At 35.8% G+C, this 16,834-nt stretch overlaps 1 long non-coding RNA gene across 1 annotated transcript; it reads left to right on the forward strand.

Moving 5' to 3' along the window:
• The first annotated feature begins 275 nt into the window (after positions 1-275).
• Positions 276-14,188, forward strand: LOC103877549. The gene is made up of 3 exons (XR_002517026.2): positions 276-3,142; positions 12,096-12,275; positions 14,148-14,188. It is a non-coding gene; the product is annotated as an uncharacterized LOC103877549 (long non-coding RNA).
• Positions 14,189-16,834: the final 2,646 nt, after the last annotated feature.

Consider the following 16,834-nt stretch of genomic DNA (forward strand, 5'->3'; position numbering starts at 1 on the left):
GTAAACTTACCCTACAATGAATTTATAAAAATTATTTTTATTCAGTAAATTTGCTTACTGTAACTATTATCTTATAAATGTTATTTTTTAAACTTTTTGATTCTTTTGTAATAACAGCTCAAAACGTATTGTATAGCTGTACAAAAACAGCTCAAAACGTATTGTATAGCTGTACAAAAACATTTTATTTCTTTATATATGTATTCTATAAGCTTTTTCTATTTTTGCTTTAATTTTTTCTTTTTTACTTTTTAAACTTTCTTGTTAAAAACTAAGACACAAGCACACACATTAGCATAGGCCTCCACAGGGTCAGGATGATCAATATCACTGTCTTCCAACTCCACATTTTGTCCCACTGGAAGATCTTCAGAGGCAATAACATGTGTGATGCTGTCATCTTCTATAATAACAATACCTTCTTCTACACTACCCCCTGGAGGACCGGCCTGAGGCTGTTTCATATTTAACTTTTAAAATATAAGTAGAAGGAGTACACTATAAAGCAACAATAAAAAGTGTAGTATAGTCAATATATAAACCAGTAACATATTTATTTATTATTATCAAATATTATGCACTATACATAATTGCATATCATATACTTTTATACAACAGGCTTGTTTACACCAGCATCATCACAAACATCTGAGTAATATGTTGTGTATTGACATGATATTGGCTATGGCATTACCAGGTGGTAGGAATTTTTCAGCTCCATGAAAATCTCATGAGACCACAGTTGTATATGCGTTCCACCATTCTGTGGCTCATGACGGCATATATTCTGTACCTACTTATATTCAAATTATCATTAGTAACAACTGCCAACATTCATCTAATCAGATAGTCGGCCAGTTTTCAAACTAATATATAAAAAATAGAATATTGACATAGCCTTAGAAATAGAGCAATTTCAGAATGTATAACTTTGCATTTCATCATTCTAATGTAATCATATTCTCAGTGTGTGAGACAAAATAATGTGGAACTTCATAGTTATGTGTAGGTATATTTGATACTTTCAGCTGCCTTCCCTAAAAGAAATAAAAAAGAGACTGAAGAAACAGAAAATGAAGGTTTCTACTAGAATAGAAACACTAATATCTGAGGGAAAAAAAATGTATCTGGTTCCATATAGTTGAATATAATGTCTTTTATTCTAAGTGTTAGACCACTCCTTAACAGTGCAGTGCTTCAGACCCCAGATTTCCCTGCTGTCTACTTCATGATTAATACCACATTTTTATAAATCAGTATCAATAAGTGAAAAATGAGGAGACTTTCTGTTGTTTTAAAATACGTAATAAAAGAGCCAAATCATCTTCACAGGAAACTATTAGTTTGATTTCCTGACCTGATTTTCCATTTCTGACATGCAAAGCTGCTCCTTGGTTCACTGGTGCTATGCCTGAATCAGTCCTCTGCCGAGTCTTTGCTACCAAAAGTGAAAGTGTCAAGGCACTTTAATAAGTGCCATTATAATGAACAAGCAGTCTCTGGACTCTGTGCTTTAAAAATCCAATAAACAGACTTTGACTGCAGTCTTTTAACTCTCTATTAATTAAAGTAAGGACCAGCTGAATGAAATGAGAGGTGGATTATGGAGGCAACTATAATTTTGTTTTCTTTTTCCCTCTCCCTTTCCTGCTCCAACCTATGTGAAGGGTAGATAAGCTATAATTGTAACAGAGATCTGGGCCACTTAATAAATGTTTAATTACATTCAGATCTCTTCACTAAGCTCATGAATTATTGTCAGCCAGTTAATAAAACATTAATTAAAAAGCATATTCGTAGAGGTGAGGATCATTTTCATGTGACAAGTTTCTACCTGCTTTTAGAGCCCTAATAGAGAGTCTCAGCTAATTAGCATCATTTCACAAAATACCAGATCTTCGTGTCATTTAATAAAATACATCTCATGACAGCAGCATAGAATGTAAAGGAACAGTTGTGTAGAGGTGGCATCCAAATTGGTTGTGTGGCTGGAAGTTACGAAAGAAAGAAGATATAGGAGAAAGTTTTAAAACCCTGAGTGAAAGAAAAAATGTATAAATTCAAAACAGTTTTCTTGCCTTTTTAATATATTTTATAGAAAATGTGTCTATAAATACTAGATGAGTTTTTGTATTTCCTGGAATTCCTCTTTCTTTACATCCTTTTCCCAGATAATTCTAATTTTACATATTTGTGATATCAGAAAGTCGACAAAATGCTGCTATAAGATATTGATTTTTTAAGGTTATGATGTTGAAATAATAATGCATTTAAAATTATAAACATATTTTGCATGTCTACCAAGGGAATGTCACTGTTCTAGGGCTTAAATTTTAATTTTAATATTGTTCATAAAATTGTGCAGCTTTCGTGTTGCAGGACTAGAACAAGATCCTCTATCTCGTGGTGATTTACACTCTTGATATTTTGGAAAATATACACATTATACAGGTGCACTGAATTAATTGCTCATTTAACAACTTTTTTAATTTTTAAGGAAAATTTTATATTATTAGCTAATCACTACTCAAGATATCCTACATTTTTAATAATGATTAGTAGTTATGGTAATAATGAATGCTAAAATGTAGCTGTACTTATATCAGATATTTGTTATGCTTTGTATGTATCAGGCAGTATTTTGGTGCTGTATAATCATTGCCTGATTTAGCTTTTAAAATTTCCCCATTTTAAAAATGAGGCAACTGAAGCAGAGAGCAGTTGCATAACTGGCCTAAGGTCAAAGAGACAATGCACATCCAAGCCTGGATTCAAATTTAGGCCTATCTTTATTCCAAGCTAATGCTTTTAGTCACCACACTCCACTGCTTTAAAACAAACAAAAAAATGAAAACACGTTATGAAGGAAATATTTTTTATAACTACAAATTAATCAGTAACTTTTGTTCTTTGTATTCCCAAAACAGGTCATTGTGTGAAATGATGAAATGCATCTTCATAAGAAAGTGCAAGAACTTGAATTTGAGAAGAAAAATATAAAAGGAAAAATATTCTAGAGTCAGATATGGAAATCACTGTGTCAGATTATGAAGCTGGAATTTATTCTTTGAAAAATAGAAGAAAACAAGATAAACAAAATGATGAAGAATGCATTGCTGCTGCTTTAACAATACTCAGAGATGTAAGTTTATTACACACATGTACTAGTATGTAAAGATCATGTCCACGTGGTGTTAACAGCCCCAGAATTTTGTGTTCCTGGTCAGACTCACTCTTCCTTTTACTCCGGCCATCACAGCCTTATTCCTACCTTGTATCTTGGCAATACAAGTGCAAATTCCATTCTGCTCTTCATTCTTGCCTACATCAGTCTAAAACTCCAGTGTCATCCTATAGCCCTAGACTCTTACATTCTGTATATTGCCTATTATCAACCCACATCCTGGCTCATTCCAACTCCTGAAACCTTTCCACTGTGGCTTAGAAAACCCATTATCTAAACTACTTGTATCATCAAGTTCTTCTCTGACTGCTCTCTGCATCTTCTTGCTCTAATGAGAATCTGACTCCTTCCTGAGGATACTATTTCCTTTTCATCCCTCTCAAGATGTGAATATTGAACAGACATACCCCCCTTATCTGGAATTAAGATATATGTCATTTGGGTTCCCAGTGCTGTTATAGATCTGTCACTTTTCCTCTTCCTCAAACCCCCTAGTTTTGAATCTCATAATTTCATGTCTTCAGATAGTACTAGCAACTACCTTCCTTGCTGCAGTCGCTTTCAGATTCTTGGATTACTCACCTTCATTCCTTAGAGATTTTGGGTCCAGGCTTGTTGCCATTTTCTTCAATAGTATTTTTGTGATAATTCAAGTGTTTTCAATAACCATGTAGATGATCCTTTCAATACCATGACTTACCAGTTCTTTAACTCTCTTCCCTTTGATTATCTTTTGCTAACTCCACTTCAGCTATTCATTTTTCATTGATAAAACTTGATTTCCTTTACAATCTCAATTTCAAATACCTTATATCTGACACCATTTCCTATTTCTCCACTTCAATCCTTCAAGAATTCTAATTCCCACATTTTTTTTTAAATGGAGGCAGTATTTGCTATCCATTGTTGCTATGTTTCACTTTTCCTTCCCCATAACAACTTTATTATTAAACCAGTTTAGACTCTATGGCCCATGATCATCATCACACTCATCCCTTTTAACATTTATCATACTTACCTGGAAAATTCCAACACTAATAAAAATCTCTACTTATACACACCTGCATTCAAGAAGCTGATCGTTGCAGATGAAAGACTCACAAACATGCTGACAGGTTTCATTTTAAATTTCTGATACTGACAAGAAATGGTCCCTGTTTTATTTTCCTGCTCCATTCACTCTTCCATTACCGTAGATAACTACTTCAAGCTTTCTCTTCCCTTCTTGAACCTCCAAATTTTCCTATAATTTCCTCCTTCTAGACTTAGAATTTTTCTTTGTATTTCACTGAAAAACAAAACAATAAAAACACCTTCTTTTGGCTCTGACTGTCATATCTATGTATCTTTCTGCATCTGTTCCTGAAATCCTTGCCTGCCCACTTATTACTGGGAATGAACCATGTACCCCTAAGGCAGCCCCTTTACTGGGACTCTGTTTCCTTTTCTTTCTCAACTATTCAAGACTCTAGATCCAGGAATAAATCTGTTTCTCATGTGATTAATCTTTTCCTTAAACTAGAAAATAGGGATTCTAGTTTCTAAACAAGTTGCAATATCTACCATACATATATATGTTTTATTTATATATACACACACATCATACCATATATATACATATGTATATGTATGTATATGCATAGAGAGCATATATAAATATATTTAAATATATATTTATTTCATATTATATATATTTTATATATTTATATATATTTATATATTTTATATATTTATATTTTACACACACACACACACACACACACATATATTCCAGGCTATACAGGTACCAAAATAATATTTGTAAAATGTAGGTTAGTTCATTTAATCCCCATGCTCAAAATCTTCTCTTGGTTTCATATAGCATTCAGTAAATAAACTATAGTTGTTACATGGCCTACCAGGACTGGCATGACCTGGACTTATCCTGCCCCCCGATCTCTTCTTGAGCCACACTTCCCCTGGATGATCCATTCTAGCCACCTGGACACTCCTGATGATTTTCCACTAGGTAAGTAGGTTTATTCCTCAGGTCCCTTGCACCTGCTGTTCCCTCAGCTTGAAATGCTATTCCCCCACGTGATCTTAGGGCTTTTTCTCTCACTTTTTTCAGGTCTTTGCACAGGTATCTTCACATCGGTGAAGGATTTTCTAATTACTGTGTTCAAATTACAATCCCTTTGCCATACCACTCTGTACCTCCTTTCTGTGCTTTTATTTTTCTTATTGCACCTCATCGATTCACTATCTGACAAACTATGTATTTTATTCTTTGTTGATTGTTGGTCTCCCTTGTATTAGAATTTATAATCCATAAGTCAGATATATTTTGTCTTCTTTTTTTCTTTAACTGTTTTATTCACAGCATCTAAAACAACACTTGATATATAGTACATGTTTAATATTCATTAAATAAATAGTTAACATAAATTTTATGTACATAAATACACAAAATATGACAGTACCAATTACTTTAAAATTCCCATCTGAGTGTACCAATGATAGTATGGATTATGGCAGATAAGGCTAGAAGAAATACACCGAGAGAAGGGAAATTGCCTCTCTCTTGCTAATGTTACCTAGAAAGCTAATGAGTATCTAGACACGAAAACACAGCCGACTGGAGAGTTTTAATACCACAGAAATCATTAATATGAAAAAAATTTTCCTCCTTTTAACAAACTAGCTTTGAACTATCAGTAGTGTTTCCCAAAGTGTATTTTATTTTAAAATTCTTGCAGGAGCTTTTACCAAGCATTTTTATGAGTAAGGGTTTCTACTGTTACATAAACTTGAGATACAGGAGGAAAATATTCTATGCTCTGATGATGATTATATTTTACTATCAACTAACAGAACCAAGGAAGGATAATAGATGCAAAGCTTTGGATGATATAAGCTATTTCTCAAATACACGTGAATATGTGCATGTTTTAATATTTATAACATAATAACAGTAATTTTACTATTTTAAATTATATAATTTTACTACTACTACATAATAATAAACTCTATACAAACCTTTCAACTTTCTAATAGTGTAATGCCAGTCTTTGGGGCTGCTACCACTATTCTGTGTGTGTGTGTGTTTGTGTTTTTTTAATCCTTTTTTTCCATCCCTCACGCAGGGCAATGGACTAGATGTTAAAAAAATTGAATTCTATTCCTGGGCCCTGAATGTACTTAACCCTGTGTCACTCAGCAAGTTCTTAAATATCTCTAAACCTCAGGTTCTTTAACTTTTGATCAACTCAATTGACATATGTGAACACCTGCTCTAAAAAAAAAAAATGGCAATTTTAATCCCTGCTCCACATTTCTTCATTTATACAGCAAACATTATAAGAGTGAAGCCCTCACTGTCTCTCTTCTTCAAAGCTGATATGTAAATACTTATAGCAATGTGATAATCTTTGTACTATATATATATAATATATATAATAGTCTATTAAAAAACATGACTTAGATAAAGGTAGTATTCCATAGGGAGGTATGGCAGATACCCAAATATTTACATCTTCTTACTAGATTTTTCTCTACCAGTCCTTCCCTGCAGCAAGTCTATATTTCTCATTGTTGTCGTGCTTGGCTATATGACTGGCTTTGTAAAGAGAAATATCAGTGGAAGTGGTATGTTTCTGTGTCAGCAGAAGCCCATAAGCTCTAAAATATGGTTCCATCATGTCTGTTCTCACTTTTTCATGAGACTGCCTTGAACCCGATAAAGGGTACTTCTTCAGTGTTGGTCTCAGATACTGAGTCTGTTCCATCACTCATGCACAGTTGATTTGTGACAGACACAAACATGAGTACAAAATAAAGTTTTGTTGCAAGCCTCTATAATCTGGGGTGATTTGGTACCGCAGGAATGCATAGCCTAAGCTAACTATATAGAACAACTTCAGAGATAGACTGACATTTTAGATGAGATTGGATATTAGTTGTTTACCATGTAGGCCTGGGATTAGTGAAAGAAAAGCTGGAATTCCGGGCAGAGAGCTTAAATGTGCAAAGCTCTGGAGGCCAGAAAGAGTGGTGATTTTGATGATTTACACATGTTTTGGTATGTCTAATCCTGACTTTCTATACATAGAAAAAGGTAAGCTTTGAGAGGTAGGCCAGGGACATATGATGGTCAACTTCATATATTATGTTAAGATCTTCAGACTTTAACAAATGAATTTCAAGTATTTCAGGCCCTGAAAATAACAACATTCATTTTGTTATTGAAAAGACAACATTCTAGCTCCAAGGTAGATGATGGATAGGGACAAGGTGAGAGACCATTTGGGATACACTTGTAATAATTCAACAGAGAAACTGGGAAAGCTTGAATTATGGAGGTGACAGTGGTGACAAAAATGAAAGGATAAATTCCAGCGCACTTCCTCATTAGTAAGACTTAATGAGGAATTGGAACGCAGAGGAACAAGTAGAGATAGCAATGGAGGAGCGGAAGGAAGGGCAAGGTGCCATATGTTGAAGAACTCTAAATGTGTGTATCTCCCTTTACAAATGTGAGGAGACATCAATTCTACCACACTGTTAATGAGGAAGCATAGGAGTGGGGCAGAGTAAAACAAAATATGAACTTGTTTTTGGTGAGGTTGTTCGATGGCAGAAGGAGAGATATGGTAGCTGAGTGTCAGTTTGCAAGCATTTCATATTCAGAGTTCTCAAATTCCTTGTTCATATTGTCAGTAAGCAGCTGATAAACCACTTTTCACTGTAAACTGTGCCTAAAATCTCGATCCAGGATGACGTCCACTCTTACTGGTTGTTTGATTCCATCTAACTTCATTATTCAGTAAAAAAGTTTCTGTTCATGACTGGAATCATAATGTCGTAGTTCATTCAAGTGGCTATAACAACACACCACGGATTGGGTGGCTTGTAAATAACAAATTTATTTCTTACAATTCTGGAGTCTGAGAAGTCCAAGATCAAGATAGATTCTGTGTCTGGTGAAGGTCTACTTTCTAGTTCACAGATAGTGCATTCTTGCTGCTTCTGCACATGGTGAAAGGAACAGCCAACTCCTCTCAGGCCTCTTTAAAAAAAACAAAAAAACCCCTTTTATTTCAGGTTCGGGGCCCATGTGAAGTTTTATTACATAGGTAAACTCATGGCACAGGGGTTTGTTGCACAGGTTATTTCATAACCCCAGTAACCAATAGTTATCTTTTCTGATCCTCTCCCTCCTTGCACCCTCCAGCTTCAAGTGGACCCCAGAGTCTCTTGTTTCCTTCTCTGTGTTCATGAGTTATCATCATTTAGCACGCACTTATAAGTGAGAACATGTGGCATTTAGTTTTCTGTTCCTGCTTTAGTTTGCTAATGATAATTGCCTCCAGCTCCACCCATGTTCCTCCAAAAGACTTGATCTTGTTCTTTTTTATGGACGCATAGTTTCCGTAGCGTATACGTAGCAGACTTTCTTTATCCGATCTGTCATTGATGGGCATTTAAGTTTCTTCCATGTCTTTTCTATTGTGAATAGTGCTGCAATGACCATTCATTTACATGTGTCTTTATGATAGAACGATTCATATTCCTCTGGGTATGCACCCAGCAATGTGATTGCTGGGTGGAATGATAGTTCTGCTTTTAGTTCTTTGAGGGATTGCTATACTGCTTTCCACAATGGCTGACCCCATTAATTTACACTCCCACCAACAGTCTAGAAGTGTTCCCTTTTCTCTGTAATCTGAACAGCATCTGTTATTTTTTAACTTTTTAATAATAGTAAGGCCTCTTTTATAAGAGCACTAATCACATCTACCAGGGCACCACCCTCATGATCTAATCACCTCCCAAAGGCCTTGATTCCTAATATTACCACGTTTGTGTTTATGTTTTAACCTATGAATGTTGGGGGAACGTACACATTCAGATCATAGCAAATCAAGACCAGTGGCACTGCTATTATGACAACCACCATTAGTGAGGCTGTAGTCTACATTGGATATCTGGGTTGTTTTAGACATGTAGAAAAATGTGGCACCTTTGAATTACATGCATTCATATATTATTCAACTTTCCATTGAAATTTATTGGTGGAAGAAAACAAATCAGAAGACAACTTAAAGAAACTGATGCTATAAACTCCTGCTTTCACTGTTTGTTATTAAAGTTGTTGGATTAAGGCTCCGGGAGTATCCAAAGTTGTTTTACTCTTTATTTTTAAACTTTGTGAGGTCACTCACTTCTCTGAACTTCATTCTTTAGTAGTCTCAATTGCGAGTAACAAAAGGATGTTTGTTTAGGGAAAGGTCTTCATTTTGGCACTGTAGAATAATGCCTGCCTCTTAGTAGATGCTCCATGAAACTTTGTTACATGAATAAATGATAGTCATAATATAAAGTGTTTTAGGTATGTAATGTTCACACTGAAATTTGTTGTATTTGAATATAAGCGGATGAGACAATTTGGAAGAATTTGGTCTATACAAGACATACCATAAGGAATGAAGATGTCTGAGGAAAGATGAAACATTACATCTTTTTGTCATACGTGAAGTAACATGAGGAGAAATTGTCAAGAATGGAGAAGAAGTCAGAACTGCTGGTTGTGCTTTCATTTTACTTTTAAACTAGAGATATTGGTATAAATTTAATTAGCAAACTGAAGGAGAAAAATACTCTACCTCATTGACAAATAGGAAATGAGATATGGATTTACTTTTAACCTTATGCATGAGAGGAAAGCTATCTAAATACTGAGGCGAGTGTAATATGGGGTCTTTCGTATTCATTAGTTAGAGCCAATAATGGATAAAAGGTCTCAGAAGCTATTTGATTTGACATTTAACTTTGAAAAGGAAATTTACCAACAGAGAATTTGCAGGAGAGATGAAGAGAGAAGGTTAGGACTTGGTGAGTTTCAGAGACATAGGGAAAAAGTGTAAAAGATATTGTTTTAAAGAAATAAATGAATTCATGGTGTGATAAAGGCAGGGAACATTGGAGGAAAGACCTGGGAGTTAATAAAGCAGGTGACACTGGGTATACTTCTTCCCTCTGAGTGTCTAGGAAAGAAATTCCCAAGTTGGCACTCACACACCCTCGTCAGTTCAATTCAGTCATATCTGCTTTCCTCTGGTAATTCTCTTTTCCTTTCCACACAGTTAGGAATGCTTTATTTTCCATTTCAACTAGTGCTTCTGTCTTCAGCAGATACTTTATAACTGCCACTTTGGATGGAACTTGCTTTTGTTGTTTTGTTTTGTTTAATTTTCTCCTCTCTGATCTAGATTATGACTCCAGTTTCTGAAGTGGTTTTAATAGAACTCATCTATCCTCATAATTTATTCTAATAAAATATACTCATATGAACTCAGGAATTAGTTCAGAAAAGGACATTCTTCTACTCCAAATGCACTTGGCCTTGTTTGTGCCCTCATTCTTCAGCTAATTCCTAGGGGAATTCAGTCCGATTGGGTAACCTTTGCTGTGCAGGTTACCTCAGTGGACTCTACCGGTCTTTATACTTTTGTGTCCCTCTGAGTGTAGATCAGATTCTCTGCTTAATTACCTGAATGTGGTTTCTGTGGCTTAAACTGTCTGATGTGTTAGTTCAAGCAATGGAAAAAATCAATAGTCTAATCAGTCACCCCATTTCTAATTTTGTTTGTGTTACTTACATTATTCATCACACTCACAAATAATGCTTTTTTTCTTCCTCCTGCCAAAGTAAAAATCAGGTCAAGTTAAGCAAAATAAACAGAGGTGGAAAAAAATAAAAATGTATGTCTTTATTCTTTTAATTTTGGATTTGGAGTTTACAATACAGAGACAGTATAAGAACACATGAAAATTTATTTCTGTGGAAGTATATGACTCCTGCACATGCACATTGGCTATCTACTCTGTTTGCAATTAAAATAAGCAAAATCAAACTAGAGCTACTCTCAGAGCCAACTTTAAAAGAGAGAGGTGTTAGGATAATAACACCAACCTCCAAGAACTGTTTTTGGTGTTATATGAAGGAGTCTAGAACAAAATGATTGTTCAACAAATGACAGTAAAACAAACCCAAACACGAAACTTGAGAAAGTGTACAAAATGAAGATGTCCTTGGTGATGGGGATAGAGTCTGTAGATAGGAGTCCCTGCTAATTCAAACCTACAACTCATAACTTGGGTTTCCTGCTAAATGGTTACTTCTTGAGTATCTGGGCATTTAGTGGTATCAGTAGATAAGCATGATTTTTGTATGTGTGTATCTTTTTCTGGCTTCACTGTGGTAGGGCTATTGTCGTTGTATGGTTGCTTGTTTATTTATTTATTTTGACCAAGGGAAGCAGTTTTTGTTGCTGTATTGTTTCTTTGTTGTTATATTGTTTCTTTGAGACTAGGAGGGTGGAAGAATTCTTCTTGTTTCCCTCACCTGGCTCCAGGTCCTTCAGTTTCTGCCTCTACCTTTCAGTCCTTCCACAAGAAGGGTGGAGGCAGAAACTGAAGAAATTGGTCTTATACAAAATTTTGTGAGAAATGTAAGAAACAGTGCTATTCTAGTGCCCTTAGAATCACTAGGAATCACCACCTCAGGCAGAGCATTGCTTTCCCAGGCAATTAACTGGGGTGGCCAACTCAGCACAACTGTGGTAGAAAACTGAAGCTACTCAGTGAGCACTGAAATGCCCAGTGGGCACAGCGGATTTCTAGTGGAGACCTGGCAAAACAGTGTAGTAACCAGATGGCATAGATTCATCATGACCACACATGCGAAATCCTCCGGGGACTATAGGAAATATTTGATAGGGCAGATTATTTTTGCAGTCAGGCATTTTGGGTGAGAAAATGAGAGCCAGAACTGAGCTGGGCTAATTTGTGATGCCCTTCTAGCTATAGACTCCCTTGAAGTCACTTCCAGTGATAAGAGCTAATTTTATGTCTTTTGTTTTGCCCACAGGTTATCACCAAAAGCCATCAGCAACTGCCACATGAGGCAGTCCCTACAAGGAGAGCATTGCCTTCTGGTGTATTGTGACAAGCTCATCTGCATGCATGCACGAGTTCATATAGGACTGACATTTTTGAAAGAACACCACAGCTTGAGAAATAGAAAGAAGCTTTAGATCATCCAATCCAGGTGATTTTCACACAAAGTTTGACTGTAAAACTTTTTAGTGAAGATGCTTTTCTACTCAGTATACATTTACTGAGCACATACACATATGTAAATACAGATATGAATAAAATACAGTGCTTATCTTAGAAATGATTCTGTTTAATAAAGGCATCTTTCTCTCACTCTGTCAAACAGACATGTATGTGCACACACACACACACACACACGCGTGCACATGCACCCCACAATGCTCCTTGAATTTATAAATAAAAGGGAGCTATAGAATGGGCAGAGGGGTGAGGGTAGGGGAGATTGAGAAAAGCGTTGCAGGGGAACTGTGAGAAGGAAAGGTTTTCTAGTAACACATATTACTTGACCTGGTATTGGAGGCATGAAAAAATATTTCAAAGGCCGAAATTTAAAAAGAAGTGATTCCAGGCATGAGAGTGGTATGAACAAAGGCAGAAGCCTGATAACATAAAAAATTAGAGAAAATAAATATAGGCCACAATTTACAGACTTAAAGGTCTACTTTAAGGACAGCGTGGGTCCATTTTGACAGGATATTGATAGTTAAAGATGGACTTTGGGGAGATTGTTCTGGTAACAGGGCCCTTTGCTGGGTAAAGACAGAATTAGAAGAGGAAATGACATTTGTAATGGGAGCATCACCCAATTTTCTCTCTACACAACCCTGTAGTGACTCCTGTGGTGACTTTACAGAAACCAGAGGGTTCCACAGACAGGATTTAAAAGTTCTTTTTCTTTTTTTTTTGAGTCCATCTCTCACATTTCACAACTGAAGGAACCATGGCTTGGAGTTCATGAATAACTTGAGCAAGATCATACAACAATCTATTCTTGAGATTTTGCTTCATAGCACTCAACTATGGATCGGTAGCTGTAAACTGCTTCAAGGCATTTTCTCCTGATTACTTCATACCATAGTGATTTGCTTTTCCTGGAAATAGTCTCAGTTTTTCTTGTAATTACCAGTTCCTTAAGAAAAACAGAGTTCATTAGATTTCATGGACATTAGCAGACCAGCAGGTGTCTATTACAATGTCTATGTATTCTTGATCACTATTATACTTATTGCCATTGTTATTATCATTTGAAGTGCCCAAAATTGTGTGTTTTCAGAGTCATGAAGTGTCTTGACATTTAATTTTTAAGAATTTCATTTAAGAGCCAAAAGTTGCAATTGCATAGTCTAGGAGACATTTAGATGTTAACAACTCCTTTTAGAATGAAACACATGGTAATAACTTATTTATATTGAAGGTAAATGCCAAATTACAACATGATGTATCTTTATTAGCATTTTAAATTTTCTTCTTAAGTATTAGGAAGGTATCTAGTTTCCTTCATTAACATTTTACCCAGAAGTAATCCATGAACTAGCAGCTTCTATAGTCCTGGCAATCCAGCTACAGCATCCTACATGGATTGAGGTCAGGAAGGTATGGAAGAGGCTGACATGAACAGGAGCATTTCTGAGTTTACTGGCTATTGCTTCAGCCTCTTTTTTATTCTTTGTTTCTCTTCCCTTTAAACATGTTACCCAGATGAGATGATGGTCAGAACTCCCCTAGAATGTTTTAGTGCTTAATTGGGAGTCGTGGAGATATTATTCATTAAATGGAAATATTAAGAGGCTGTTTGTTACACTTAACATTTAATAGTGGTTAGTGTTGGGTAGGAGAATAAAAGGTTGCTGATATGGTTTGTCTGTGTCCCCACCCAAATCTCATCTTGAATTGTAGTTCCCATAATCCCCATGTGTTGTGGGAGGGACTCGGTGGGAGGTAATTGAATCATGGGGGCAGTTACCCTCATGCTGTTCTCAGGATAGTGAGTGAGTTCTCATGAGATCTGATGGTTTGATGATAGGCTCCTCCGCTCCTTCACTCTGCACTTCTTCCTGCTACCACGTGAAGAAGACATGCTTGCTTCCCCTTCTGCCATGATCGTAAGTTTCCCGAGGCCACCCCAGACCTGCAGAACTGTGAGTCAATTAAACCTCTTTACTTTATAAATTATCCAATCTTGGGTATGTCTTTATTAGCAATGTGAGAATGGAGTAATACACTTGTTTCAAGAGTTTCATTGTAATTAACTGCATTAGGACAAACTGGAAGCCAGGTAGCTACCTGCTGTATGTATAAGCAATCGAATCAGCTCATCTTTAATTTTTATTCCCCGGAGAGATCCTAAGAGCTTACCTTGGGTTTTTGGTGACTCACTATTATCCCTTCAGCTCTCCTTTCCTTTAGATTTCTGCCTCTGCTGTCTCAATCCCAAAACTTATTTAAGCTGATTTTTCAACACAGTTTTACTCCTGGCTAGTGGACATTGAGATAATTAAGTGAACTTTATCCTTGCAGAAGTATCATTTAAGGAAGAAACTTATAATTTAAAAGTGAAGTTTTGTGACTAAGATGCTTTCAAGACACCAAAGAAAAATTCCTACAGAGGAACTAAGAGTTTTGTGAAACACAGAGAGAGAGACTTTATGGAGAGCCTTTAATGGTAGGCCTCATCCCATGTATGGCCATCTTCCTGTCTAGTAGGTTAATTGTAAAACAAAGAATGAGACTGAACCATGATTTCCTTTTGATGCCTCATTACGTATTTTTTTCTTTAGCTGAGTCTTTACTTTTATACAGAGCTAGGTGTTGTAGAGTGTTGAAGTAACAAATCAACCCATTTGAGCTTTGGAAGGTACCAATTTGCCTTTGGATATCTTTAATCTGGCTGTATATATACCATTTTCAAAGCATTTCTGCACTTAAACACTATCCAAAACAACATGTGTCAGTTTCTCTAATTACTTATGATTAAGAAAAAAGCAAATTCAGGCCCTCAAGGCATTCATACTTTGCTATTCTACTGGAGAAATGAATGCTGCAGAGCAAAGCAGCTTGAAAATTAATGCGCGGCACAACACAAAACAGCAGTTTGTGATTGCATTTCTTTCCTTCACTGTATTTCAAAAATGTTTTACACAACAGGAAAAGGAGAAAAAAAGAGCAGATGGTTTGAGTTATAAAAGCCATTGAAAACAATGGTGCAAAAACATCTCTGTGCGGTAAAAAACTCATCAAAATTGTCAGTCACTGAGTCTGCAGAAGAGCAAAGGAGAGAATAGATGAGGTGCAGACATTTATAATAGAGCTGTTTTGATGTGGGCCCTAGAAAATGACAGAAACATGGTTTAAAAACTGAGAAGAATGTGTCAAAGGATAGAAGTATACTGTGAAATTTCTCCTTGAGTTAATACAAAAAATAGAGGAAAATATTCATTTTGCAAAAATACAGTGAGATATTTTCCAGATATTTCCTTAAGAAGCAATTAGAAATTTGTTCTTTCCTTAATAAGAACTTCATTGTTATTTAATTAAAATATATTTTTTCTATTTGTAAGAATAGAATAAATTTATTGGAAATTTGGAAGAAGTTTATTGTACAGATCTCTCAGAAACCAGAAGTACAGAAGTTAATACCAAAAATCAGCCTGGCAGCTGACCCAGAGCAAAATATAACAAGAAGCTTAACGAGGATAATTAGTTTTACAATCCTTGGAATGAGGACTCCTGACTAATTTTCACTGTGTAATTCTTCTGTGCTCAACAAGGTTCCTCTTAATTCAAGAAATGATCTGTGTTGGCTAACAATTACATGTAGGTTTTATTACCTTAGGATTGATCTTACTTTTTTGACATCCTTCACTTTTCCCAATCACTGAAGTACATCCTTACCTGTACAAGGAATCATACTGCATTTTCAGTATGGATTCTGGCCTATGGGGTACCCCATTATCTTGGTCCATTTAAACTGCTATTATAAAACACCATAAACAGGGTAGGTAATAAACAACAGAAATTTATTTCTTATAGTTACAGAGTCTGGGAAGTCCAATATCTAAATACCGGCAGTCAGTGTCTGTTAAGGGCTCACTTTCTGGTTCATAGAAGACATCTTCTAACCGTGTGCTCCCATGGCAAAAGTGGTCAGGGGTATTTCTTGGACTTATTTTATAAGTGACTTTATTCCATTTCTTAGGGCTCTGTACCTATGACCTAATTTCCTCCCAAATACCCCACCTCCTAATACAATCACCTTGGAAATTCAGGTTTTGACATAAGAATTTTGAGGGGACACAAACATTCACACCATAGCACCACTGGTGAAAGTAGCTTCTGAAACTTTCTTCTCAAAGGCATTATTTATGTGCCTTCTGAAAATTTTCATGGTTATCATGGGTGATGATCTGTCACTTACACCACAGACTAGGATCTCTGACCATATTCAGACAAATTCACGTGATGGAAGGAAACAAAGTTTAGTTGTAGAAAGTTATTGTACTGCAGTCACATGAGACATGATACAGAGAAATAGAACCACCACAGGCAGCAGCTAAAGAGTAGGTTTAGTTGTATTACTCAAGCATTGTGATGACTTCCAAGCTTTCAGTCAATGTCATATCTTTTCTTTTTTGAGTAAGGGGATTGAGGCCCAAAAGTAAAATAAATGTGCTGCAAGAAAAACTATGAATTAACATCTGCCAGGTATCAAAG

The sequence above is a fragment of the Papio anubis genome, chromosome 12, assembly GCF_008728515.1.
Source record: "Papio anubis isolate 15944 chromosome 12, Panubis1.0, whole genome shotgun sequence".
Taxonomy (NCBI): domain Eukaryota; kingdom Metazoa; phylum Chordata; class Mammalia; order Primates; family Cercopithecidae; genus Papio; species Papio anubis.